Source organism: Juglans microcarpa x Juglans regia, chromosome 8D (genome assembly GCF_004785595.1).
Source record: "Juglans microcarpa x Juglans regia isolate MS1-56 chromosome 8D, Jm3101_v1.0, whole genome shotgun sequence".
Taxonomy (NCBI): Eukaryota; Viridiplantae; Streptophyta; class Magnoliopsida; order Fagales; family Juglandaceae; genus Juglans; species Juglans microcarpa x Juglans regia.
In genome coordinates this window covers 12,312,485-12,325,434 of record NC_054608.1, presented here as the reverse complement: position 1 = coordinate 12,325,434, position 12,950 = coordinate 12,312,485, and the positions used below count along the sequence as shown (strand labels likewise).

Below are 12,950 nucleotides of genomic sequence, written 5' to 3'. Positions count from 1 at the left end.
AAATCCTTCTCTTCCTTCTTTGTGTTAGGGGTAAATACACTAGGCCCTGTCCAAGATCCACTAAGCCCAAATCATCATTAGGGAGCTAAAGGGGAGAAGAGAAAATGGATAAGTCAGGAAAAATGAGTAGAAAGAGAGAGGAAGGACATATATGCATGGGGGACAAGACAAAAAGGAAGACAGGGTGTCAGAGAAAAATGAAGAAAATTTGAGAAATGAGGGGAAAAAATAATTAAACGCATGAGATGAGTCATAAAACGGCCTTTGATCACCACTCCCAAGGGCCAGAATAAAATGGGACTTGAGAGATGAGACTGAGAGACGATTACGATAACACAGAGCATCATTTTCAACCTCAAAACGAGAGCTCCAAGATATTATTTTCTCTATAAAGAGGTCTTCGACCTCCATTGTATAGAGAAAAATTGAGAGATCATGAGCAACTGTAAAATACTCATATTATAGCGGATTTGCCCTCCAAACAACCAATGGACCTAGGCCTAATGCCAAACCATATAAAATCTGTGTGTCTCGTATTTATTTTCTATTCATTGCTTTGGATGTACATATGAGCATTGTAGCATCGCTCCGGACTGCCATCGTGAACTTCAAACCTCCTCATCTAGTCTTGGACTAACTCAATAGGCCAAGAATGACTATTTCGCTCGTTCTGGCCTATTGTGCGATTTTTTCATTAACATTTGGCGCCGTTTGGGAGATCAATTTATTTTCTACATCGGAAGTGAGAGAATGATGATTTTCTGGCTTGCAAAATCATCTCCAATTGAGCTGAAAAATTCCCCTCAGATAAGTATTATAAGCTTTTCACCTCTTATTTTATTTCGTTAGTAACACTATTACAAAAATTAGGCGAGTGAACCTTTCCTCACCCATGCATTTAATAGGACTGTGCACTTAAGTGCACAGTGCATAAAACACTTCAATTGCCAACTTTCCACACTCGAAAAGCGAGTTTTCTGGCCATGCAATATTAAGTGTACTATGCATTTAAGTGGACAGTATTGTGGCAAGCACAGTGCACGTTCACCATGCGTAGAGCCCCATGCACCCACTGTGCATGGCGTGAACAGTGACATGCACAGGGGCATTATGGGTGCACGTTACCGTGCACCCAAGAGGCCCATGACAGCCAGCCGTGGGCCCAGCGTGGCTATCGGCGGCTACCACGTGGATCGTCAGAAACTTCTGTTGCCTCCATAGTGTTCCTTGACCACTATGGTTAGGCATGCATGACCGTGGCATGTGGTGGTCTACGGCCATGCATGTTGTGCAGATAATGTGCACTGAGGAGCTCACAACGGTCAGCCCAAGACGAAGACCCATTAAGCCCAAATCATCATTAGGGAGCTAAATGGGAAAAGAGAAAATGGATAAGGTCAGGAAAAATGAGTAGAAAGAGAGAGGAAGGACCAATACGCGTGGGGGACAAGACAAAAATCAAGGCAGGATGTGTTAGAGAAAAAGGAGAAAGCAGGAGAAAAACAAATCAAACAAGCGAGATGAGACGTAAAGCGGCCCTTGATCACCACTCCCAAGGGCTAGAATGAAAGGGGATCTAAGAGATGAGACTCGGAGAGAATTACGAGAACACAAAGCATCATCTTCAACCTCAGAACGAGAACTCTAGGATATTATCTTCTCCAAAAAAGAGGTATCCGACCTCCATTGTACAGAGAGACCATGAGACTGTAAAATACTCATATTATAATGTATTTTCCCTCCAAACGACTTGTAGACATAGGCTTTGTGCCGAACCATTTAAATATGTGTGTCTCATTTTCTATTTATATTTCTTGTATTTATTTTCTATTAACTGTTATAGATGCATATATGGACACTATACCACCGCTTTGGACATCGTAGTCTTCGAACCACCTCATCTAGTCTTGGACTACCTCAGTGGACTGGAAATGACTCTTTCTCCTATTTTGACATGTTGTGCAATTTTTTGCATTAACACACATAATTTACATGGCAAGCCTTGACTTGTAAGAAAAGTTTTAGAATTTTTCTCTTTTACAAATCGTCATGCCATGTAACATTGTAAATGACATGGATGGTGTGTTACAAATACCGGCTTGCAAATAGAAGAACTTAAGTTTCAAATTAAATTTTGGGAAGTTAAACTTAAATGTGTTTCAGAGAAGTATAAATTGCAAGTTCAAATAAAGTTGTTTTCAAGTCTCATAAAAGTTGTCATTCATGGAGCTAAAAGGCGAGTGAATGATTCTTTTGTCTGTTCTCAATTACTTCAAAACATTTATTCATTTTACTAATTTTTGCCTTCATTTGATCTTTTTGTGCAGGACAAAGTGCTACACCTCTTGCACCTACTCTTTTGAGGCTTTTGTAAAAGTTCCAACCTTTCTGTGCCTTCGTACTCAAATTTTCAGGAGGCATCTTTGTCGATTGGGCTTTCTTAATGCCACCTAGCCCCCAGGATATATGCTACATTGTTGTTGCAACGGATTGCTGAGCTTCCCACATCCGATTGACTCATACCCCCCAGCCCTGTCTACAGGATTTCATTCAATAGATCCACCCAAATTTCCACAGCATTCTTACACCTCGGGTTAGTAAAGAGGCCAGCTGGTTTTGGCTTGCCTCTTGTATACGTTGGTTGTAACAGAAGGAGTTCATTCCTGAAACCAAACGAAAACAGATAATTAGGCATGATAAGTGGCAGTTGAAAGAGCTACACGAAAGCTTGACGAGCAAATGAAAAAAGCCCTGTATATTTCTTAGTAAGGTTACGTTTAGATGTTGAACTGAGTTGAGTTGAGTTGAGATGATAAAATATTGTTAGAATATTATTTTTTAATATTATTATTTTTTTAGGATTTGAAAATTTTGAATTATTTATTATATTTTATAGTGAAATTTAAAAAAATTATAAAATTGTAATGATGAGTTGAGATGAGTTATGATAAACTATTCTGGTACTCGAATCTATTTGTTAATTGTGTTTGTCAGGGCAAGAAGAGGACTGGAATATGATATCTATAGTCAACATGTAACTCGCAAATGATTCTATTTCATAAGAATTCTGGGGCTGCAAGTTAATATACCAAGCTGAGTGTCTCAGGAACAGTGTGTTTATGTAACATGCTAGTCTTGGATTTAGGGTTTATGAGTAAATTCATAGTAAAAGTTTTTTTCTATTATTATTATTATGATTATAGTTTTATCAGAATTTATATTTACTTTATATTTTTATATAATTACTTTTATGATGTTATTTAAAATTTACTAGAGTTTGTTTTTAATAATGATTTTCTATATTACATCAGATTTACGTTCACTAGGTTTGGTTTGAAATTGAAAGTTTATTTTCTCTATCTCCACCGAACCGTATCTTTGGTTTTAGCCTCTTAGTTAAACACTTTAAACCTCCAACCCGTAGGTTTCTTCCCACTTTCTGTCGATTTGAAATCCTAACCTTATTTTCAGCCTTATCCCTAGCTTAGTAAATTTAAATTCTAGTGGAAACCGACTCTGTTAGTGAGTAAAGATTTCCACTCCGAACGTCTACACTCTCAGTCACATACACATCTCTACTCCTCTAAGGTTTCCTTTTATTTCTCTATATTCTACACTTATAAAAATCGCTTACCTCGTACGAGAGGAGTAACTCGTGAGCCACTCCAAATCATCTACTTCTAAAATACCCAGAGTACCAAAACACTGCCGTTTAAGCCTTAGGTTCTTCCCAACCGCCGCCGACCACCATAGGACGTCGGAGCACCACCCGTGGAACCAGAATTGCCGACCAGCTCAGCCCCAGGGCACCCACTCCCTTCCGATAAGACCTCGACCGCCGCCAGCCTTTGTTTTGGTTTCGGTAGTTCTCGGTTAGCACAGTTTCTCTCTCTAAACTCTCTCTCTCTCTCCCTCACTCGGTGCCGCACCACCATAGGAACTCCCAGTCGCGTCGCCGGTCTCTCCCAGCCACCCGAAGCCGCCGTCACACTCAGCCCTCTCTCAGTGAGCTCTCCTTTCGCAGAACCTCTCTCTCTCTCGAACTCTCTGTTGCCTTGTGTGTTCCGATTCTTGTTGAACCCGTGGGTTCTTTTGATGGGCCTTGGGCCCTAGGCCTTGCACGAGTGTTGAGCTCATTTTTGTTGGGCTCATGTAATACAGTATTATGTTATGGGCCAAGTTGTATGTTTTTACAGAAATTATTCTAATTATTTAAATAAACTTGTATTTTAATTTGTATTTGATTTTATTTTATTAGCAGTTTATTAGTTTTATTGTGCTTTACATTTTTTAAAAGTCAGTTTTTCTTAAATAAATATAGTAGTCAAAGGTTATTTTATAAGGATGTTTGCAAATATTTTGTTAATATTCCTTTGTCTATTTAGTATAATTTAATAAACTTATTATGTTAAGAATTTAATAAAATTATGATGTTAAGAATATTTAATAGAATTTATTAGGTTTCTTATAAGATTTAATATTATGTTAAGAACTGAAACTTAGTCTAAGAATTTAAGTTTTATGAATTATTTTGAAATAGTTTGAGTATTCATCTAAATTATAAATAAGTATTTTAAGTAATTTAGATACCAGGATTTATTGAATTGTTTAACACTATCTTTTAGATTGTAGATTTAATTAAGTAAGATATTAGTACGTGTTTCCAAACCAATTTAGTGATAGTTATTATTTTCGTATAGGTCTCAAGTTACGAAGTATTATTCAAGAAGACACGCAGCGAGGTAAGTAATCTGACCACAAGTTTAGGATCATCACAGTTCAGTTTATAGATAATTAGTATTCAAGCCAGTTCTTTCCAGCCAATTATTTTATGCACCACTTATGTCATATGCAAACATGTCATCCAGCATAGCATACTATTTTGTCATTCCGCATCATGTTTAAATTCAGAAATTATGATTACGTATATAGTATGTCACGCATCTCATGTGTATAAGACACGTAAGCCATCTTAAATTCAAGTGAAAGATAAGATCATATCAGTTAATAAGATGGTCATTCAGATGCATGGTACCAATGCAGTTCAGTATCAGGGTGGATGTGCAAGCCATGAACTCAGTCGTGGTCCACCATAGTATGCCAGAATACTATCAGCGGCTCCCCTTACGACCGCGGGATGTGAGGCTGGTGCACAACCTCGCAACAGGGTTAAGTGTGTTGGCCAGTCAGATAAATCAGATCAGTCAGATTAATCAGTCAGATCAGTCAGTTAATTCAGTTAAACAATCATGCATAGCACAAGCATCAACATGAATAGTCAGGATTTTTTTTAAACTCTCAGCATGAAAATTTTTATGAAAACCTTATATTTAGTATGTTTACGTTGTGATAGATTTCTTGCTGAGTCTTCGACTCATTTTTGTTTATTTTCATGTTTTAAACCACCCAGGTGATGATGATGAATACGAGCATGCAGGTCAGGAGTAGAAGGAGCATTAATTTATTTTTGCTCAGACTTTCTAAAATAAAACATATTTTTATGACATGAGTTTCGTTTAGTTTATTTCATTTAATGTTTTTGGAAGACTTTTATTAGACATTTTCTACAAAATAAATTGCTGATTTTATTTATGAAAATTGAGATCTCTTGCCGGATTTTATTTTTATGAAAAGTACGTGACACTCCTAGCCTACGGGAAGGGGTGTTACAGTTTACTTGAGTTCATACGTTATGATCATGGGTTAAGTGCCCTGAAGGGGGTGATTTGGGCTCCTGAGTATGCAGCAAAAAGCTTTCAGAAAGAAAAACTAGTTTATATGCATGAGTGGCTTATCTGTGTCTAGCGCACAAGCGTTAAGTGAATTGTTTGACATGAGAACAATTCCTGTTCCAGTCCTAATGGGTTCGATTGTTTACTCTGGGAAGTGTTCATGACTATAAAAAAATTAAAGGTCCCAAAATGAGGTCATCGTTGTCAGAATATCTGGTTGAAATTGTCCTAAGGATTAAGGGGGCCGCGTCTGGAAAGCCCAAGGAGCATAACTACATGGCAGATGACCACTACAAAGTTGGAATATTAATCCACAAGTGGAGATCATTATCCTGAGGGGGATAGCCCCTATGAAACGGGAGTTATCTTCCCTCCTGATTAGGAAGGGATCAGAGTGAGTGATCATCCTGATACGTCCAGGTCCTTCTATAAATAACCTACGAGAGGTAACAAATAGGATCATCTTCATTTTTATATACACTTATATTTATATTGTTACTGACTTAAGCATCGGAGTCTACCCAGGGCAACCAGTGCCGCTCCTTTGTTACTATAGGTCATCCGTACGGTTGGTGGTACGAAACACGTCCTTTACAAGAACTTGTTAGTATTTGTCAATTTACTACTTACACGTTATCAAACTAGATCTTAGGTGTGATTATGTGTAGTCAAAGATTTGAAGATGAATTTCCCCTGGCCTTGACATGTATGTGTGCAGAACTGCAACATTGGACTTGATTTTGTTGATAACTCATATATTTTTCAGTGACTCAGTAGCACCTTAGTCCCATCAGAAAGTGTGAGCTCTTATTGCAAAACTCATATGATGCAGCTGACAATTGGCCAAATGTTTACCAATGACTAAAAAGATTAGAACGTTATTTATTGCAGTGAGTGGGTGCTTGGAAATCAAGAAGATCTGGTCAAGGATATTACTGCTGAGTAGCAATCAGAGCTGGTTCCCTTGACTATAATTTACTTTACTGTGAACATTTTTGAAATCTAATTTGTTAGACACAATGTGTTTCCTAAATATTCTTGTTCATTAAAAAAATCCCAGAAAGAGTTGGTTCATTTGTATGGTGAACCATCTTCTCTTCCTAACTCCTATGGTATGACATAATATTGGAGAGAAAGTGCTTGGGATTTCTGAACTATACAATTGAACTTTAAATTCTGCAGATACTGAGAAAAACTCCCATGACTAGACTAGGAAACATGAATGATACTTCTGCATAATGTGAAATGATTTGGAAGGGATTTTGCCAAGAGCAAATATGAACATTAGAGCACAATCATCTATGACCCTTCATTGTTGTTTTTGTTGTGAGCATGGCTTGAGAAGAAGAAGACATGACCTAAATGTAAGAGAAAATTTGACAGTTTAATTTTCCAAAGAAAATAGATTTGGTTTTTCCAGAACTTTGATATTTTCTTTAGGTTAACAGTGACAGACAGAGACTCAACTTCAAACCTATATTTACAGTATCCACTCTTAGGTAAACTAGAAAGCATGGCATGTTAGAGGTAAGTTGCTTGGTTATCACACATTTGACATAAAAGGTTACCTACCTCTTTCACTGTCAAAAGACCATAATGCAGGACTTTTCCTTTGTCTTGGGCAGGAAAGATTTGAAGCATCATTGGAAGGATGTACATGATATTTAGGAGTTATATAATACTTGAAGCATGCTCTTGCTTTTTTTTCCCCATCAGTGTTGGTAATTTTCTTATCAATATAATCTAGACAGAACTTGTCCTTCTTTGGATAATACCTTATGCTTTGCTCTAACTGAACATATTGCATCATCTGCCTCAATAATGGCATTTCTTTATCTCATCCGTATTCCGATTGAACGTTGAACTTTCATTATGCCGATCTAATTAAAACAATTCAGAGGACCTTGTAAGGCTGACATGCAGGCAATCGGATCAGTTCGATCTATTTCTTTGTCTCCCCATGAATTGTATGCTTGTAACAAAAGGGGCAAGATTTTCTCAACTCCAATCGACTAGGCATAGTGTGTCGATTCTTTTACTATATCTGGAAATACCATACTCATTGATTCCTTATTAACACCATTTCGAATACATATGGCACATTATATTCCTTGAGTGCCAAGTTTAAGTTTGAGTTTTCCAACCTCTATACATACTAGTTTTCTTTCCTAAACAATAAATTAGCCTGACAAACTCAAGAACCTTTCTGCAAATTGGTAATCACATGCACGCAGGGTTTATTTACAGCAACTGTACTTGTGCTGATGGCATATTCTGAGTTTCATTGCATGCTGCACTTTATTGTCTGGCATGGCACTGTCTCGTTATCTGTATTGAGTTCCCTTTGTATGTGTTTTGTTCAGTGTGCAAGGTTACTGGCATTGGTGCTCTTTCAAAGTGTCATAATTTGAGTTCAGAGACTGGAATTGTAGCCATGGATAAATCCTATTTTTGAATGACAGGAAAGGCTCAATACAAGTTTGAATGAAAGAGCTCTGGTCAATGGATTTTGTACTCAATAAGGGGTCATGGAATGATTTTGTGTATTGACTTTGTATAGGATGTCAAATTGTCTTCAAATTTGTGCCAAGAAAATGTAGAAAAGCAAACCCATTTGACCTTGATATCTACAAGCCCAAGAGGTCATTCGAAAAAAGGCCTTTCACACCTATTTATAAGCAATTTTAAATTCTACATTCGAGTAATATGCAAGCATCTATTTTTATATACTCAATACTTTTCTTCAGGAGTATCTCTCTTCTTTTCTGCAAGGGATCCAGATTTGCTCCTTTTGTTTTCACTAGTACTTTTAAAGAGAACAACTCAAAGAAGCTTGACACTCTCTCTCTCTCTCTTCTCTCTCTACAAATGAATGAATTCTACCAAAGCATACAGTGAGTATAAAGGATGTTTGAATGTAAGATTTTCTTGGATTTTAAAAAAAATTTAAAATTGAGTTTTATGGAGTTTTGTAAATACTCATTAAAAAAAATGTTTCTATTGACAAGTTTTTTGTGAGAGGTTTTTGTGAGGTCTATTAAAAATATGATGAAGGGAAGCAAGTTTTTGTAAATGTTTTTTAAGAGATCGTTTGGATACAGAAACTATCGCATCTCATAATTATAACTTTCTTAAATTTCTACACAAAATATAATAAAGAATTCAACTTTTTTAAATCTCAAAATAATAATAATATTAAAAAAATTAATAATATTTTATTCAACTCATTTAAAACTATCTCAACTCATTTCTGAATCCAAACGAATCTTAAAAGTTTTGTAAAAGTTGTTTTTGAAAATATGAGGTTGTTATTTGTTAAAACAACTGAGGCAATGTATTTTAATGAAAGAGTTACTTTTTTAATAAACAACATTTACACCGAGATTATAAAAGAAAAATTGAGAAACTTTTTAAAAAAACTATGGTTTTCAAACATGAAAAGCTGACTCAATAGCAAGGCAACTCTCTCTAGTCGTTGGCACATGCATTAACATGTACGAAGGAAACATCAAAACCCCAAAATCTTCTTTTCTTTATATCATCATTGCAAGGATGACTCTTAAAGGCACCTTTTTCTATAAAGTTCAATAAAAAGAAAAAAAAAAAAAAAAAAAAAGGTGGGTGGAAGTGGGGATTTACCTATCAAGATTCTAGGTGGACCTTTTTGCAGCAACAATCAAACTGGTGATGATTACTCTTGGGTCCAGTCCCTATTTTTTCGGCCTTTTTGACATTGTGCAGCACAGCCCATCTTCCAGCTTTATATTTGTATAATCTTACACTTCAATCAGTGAAGGGAAAATGATTTACACGTAAATTTTTTTTTTTATAATATTTTATATAATTATATTTTAAATGAAGAAATTTTTTATAAAATAATATATTCTCATATTACAACAATATTATGAAATATATTGTAAAATTGTATTGAGTGTATTATCACTCATCAGTGATAGAGAAATTAGGGATGGTAATATGTAACATAACTTGTGAAATCAACATGAACACGATACGAAATTAGAGGGTTTGAGTTTGATGTTAACGGATTTGAGTCAAACTCATTAAGACACGATTTATAAACGAGTTTATAACGATTCAACTTGCTTAATATGCAATCAATCCGTTTTGACCTGTTTAGAATTTATTTCGAAATTAAAATTTTTTTATTGTTAAGTTGTAATATTAGTATTTTCTAGTATGTTTATGTTTTTATTATTTTTATTGTTAGTATTGTAATTTTAGAGTTATGCTCATATTTGTTATTGTATGGTCTGTAATATTGGTTTAATTATATGTTAAAATTTGAAAAATATTGATATATATATTTTTTAAGATATTGTGGTTATTAATAAATATAGATTTTAACTTTTATGTGAACTTATGTTTAATCAAGTTAAATGAATTATGCGTTTTAGTTCAATCTATTTACATAAAAGAAGTGAGTTTAAATGAGTTATGTTTCTAATTAATTATTAAATGGATCAAAATAGATGACACGACACGACTTGTTATTTAAATAAATTAAATTAAAATTTAAAAATTTGATATGTTTAATTTAATAAGTCGAATTTGAATTAATTTATATAATCAAATATTTATGACTTGAAACGATACAGTACTACCTGATAACACACCCAAAAACTGAGCTCCAAAATGTCAGCACAAAACACACCCAGCCTGCCTTCATTTTTCAGCATATTAAAGTCAAGATACATTATTACTGCTTTATCGTTTTAAACAAGTTGGAAGACTTTTATCTCTAAAACCCTTTTTTTTATTTTTTATTTTTATCTGGCTTTGAGTTGAGCCAATCAATTTTCTAGCTTGACCCGTTTTGAACTTTTCACATGTGAGTGATAGGTGAGCACTAACAAATATTTAAATGTTGATCTATTTTTTGTAGATCCTGTTTTGCTCCCTCTCCCTCTAAATGCTTTTGTTTCAATCAATGTGATTCAAAAGTTTATCCACCAATTATCTGAAAAACATGATTATATCGCATCCTATCCATAGGTTTTGACATTTTATCCTTCATAAAAAATAAAAAATAAATCTCTAATTCTTTTTTTAATATATAATGGTTTTAGATTTTAAGTTTTATTAAGTGAAAAGTCTTCGTAATTATGTGTAAATATATAACTTATTTATTATAAAATTAGAATAATCTTTAATGATTCGTTTGGATTCAGAAATCATTTCACTTTATCTATCTTATCTCATCATTATAATTTTTTCAAATTTTTATATAAAATATAATAAACAATTTAACTTTTTCAAATCACAAAATAATAATAATATTAAAAAATAATATTCTAACGATATTTTATTTAACCCATCTCATCTCATCTCGTCTCATCTCACTATCTAAACAAGCCTTTAAAAATTTAAATACAGATATTTTTATATATTGATATGTCAAATAAGTAAATTTGAAAATATAATTTTCTCAATCTTATTATAAAGTACAGATGATATATTATATAAAACTATATTATCGTATTAAATTATGTCAGTTTATAATTTTTTTTTTTTTTAAATTCCTTTGCAATTATCATATTTTTCTTTATCAAGTTAGTTTTTCCCTTCGTCTTGCAAAACACCCACATTTCCCAGCAAGCGCAAGTTTAGCCTGGCATTACCTTTTATCTTGTGTTTAGTAAGTTTTTCCCCCAAGCACTCTCCAAAAAAAAAAAACAAAAAACAAAGCATCCTGAACTATCCATTCTCCCAAACCAACATGAGCATTGCTCATTTTGCAAAGCTCCATCACAAGTTTCACTGTCACAGGTCAAATTTATCGTACTCATGAATAAAAAGGAGATTCCATTTTCAGTGTGCTGCTATGATTAGGTAGAAAAACCAATTTCTTAACTATATTTAGCTCACAAGACTACGTTTGGATGTCGAGATAATTTCAGATGATTGGTATAGTCTAAAATTTAAGAAAAATAATATTTGTGAAGCAATTTTGATGATTAGATAGAGATTAAGAAAGCATACAAAAAATAATAATTTTATATGTAAATTGGTTTGTGGTCCAAAATATTATTTTCCTTTCATATACACATGAAAAAAAAAATCTATAAACATAGATCACGATGAAGGGACGTTAAATAGAAAATTATTTTTATCAATCACTATTTATTACTCCATATTTTATAAAAAAAATTATAAATATAAAATTTAAAAATAAATAATGATTGATGTATAAAATTCATTAGTCTAATATTGTCAAAAGTAATAGCTCGAGATGTAAATGGATGGCTCTTATAGCTTGTGATGTAAATTAGAGTTTATGTTTAGGGAGAAACTCAATAATAAAGCCCAAACCACTCTGGCCCAAGCTCCCGGAAAGTGCCAAGGGGTTGAAAAATGTACCCAACAGTTTATGAAATTAATTCAAACAAAATGTTATGATTTGTATAGCAAATAACATTTCCCTCGTAAAAAAAAAAAAAAAAAAAAAAAAAAAAAAAAAAAAAAAAAAGATAAGTAACTTTAGATGTATAAGCAGATTACCGACTGCCTGCATAATGTACAGTAGCACATGCATCTCTCAATGATAATAAATTAAATGAATTAGAGAAATGTTTTAATTAATTTTATAAGAATAAATTTATAAATTGATGTAATTTTATTTTAAAATAAATCTAATATATCTTATAATATTATATCAGTTTTTAGGTATATTTTTATAAAGAAAAATTATATACATCACACTCTCATTTCATTTTCATCATTTAAGAATTATTTAATGGTGATAAATATGTCACATCTTACATAGTGAGATGAAAATGAGATAAGAGTGTAGTATATAAAATTTATAAATGTGGCATACTATCATCATATGTTTATTTTACTACATAAGATATGACATATTTATTATTATTAAATAATATTTTAAAAAAAAATTGTACCTATCACAATTAAATTATGTTAGTACTAAATAATGGTCGGATAATTAGAAAATATTCAAAATAACACCTAGAAAATAATTGTACGCTCATAATTTTTTTTTTTTTTCTTAATAATCATTTGCAAGCAAGTGACGCCAAAACGCATCCCTCGGCGTCAACGTCAGCAGCGGGACCAATCCAGTAGATGATTTTATGATGAGGAATGTTACGTTAGAATGCGCAAGGCCGCCTAATAAAAACAGTGAGAGTTATTATTAGAAAAATTAGTTTTCTTTTATATATTTTTATGTGTACGTCATAT

At 33.3% G+C, this 12,950-nt stretch overlaps 1 long non-coding RNA gene across 1 annotated transcript; it reads left to right on the top strand.

Annotated features, from left to right (window-relative positions):
- Nucleotides 1-6,038: 6,038 nt before the first annotated feature.
- LOC121242117 lies at nucleotides 6,039-8,466 on the top strand. The gene is made up of 4 exons (XR_005935892.1): nucleotides 6,039-6,178; nucleotides 6,624-6,690; nucleotides 7,358-7,453; nucleotides 8,096-8,466. It is a non-coding gene; the product is annotated as an uncharacterized LOC121242117 (long non-coding RNA).
- Nucleotides 8,467-12,950: the final 4,484 nt, after the last annotated feature.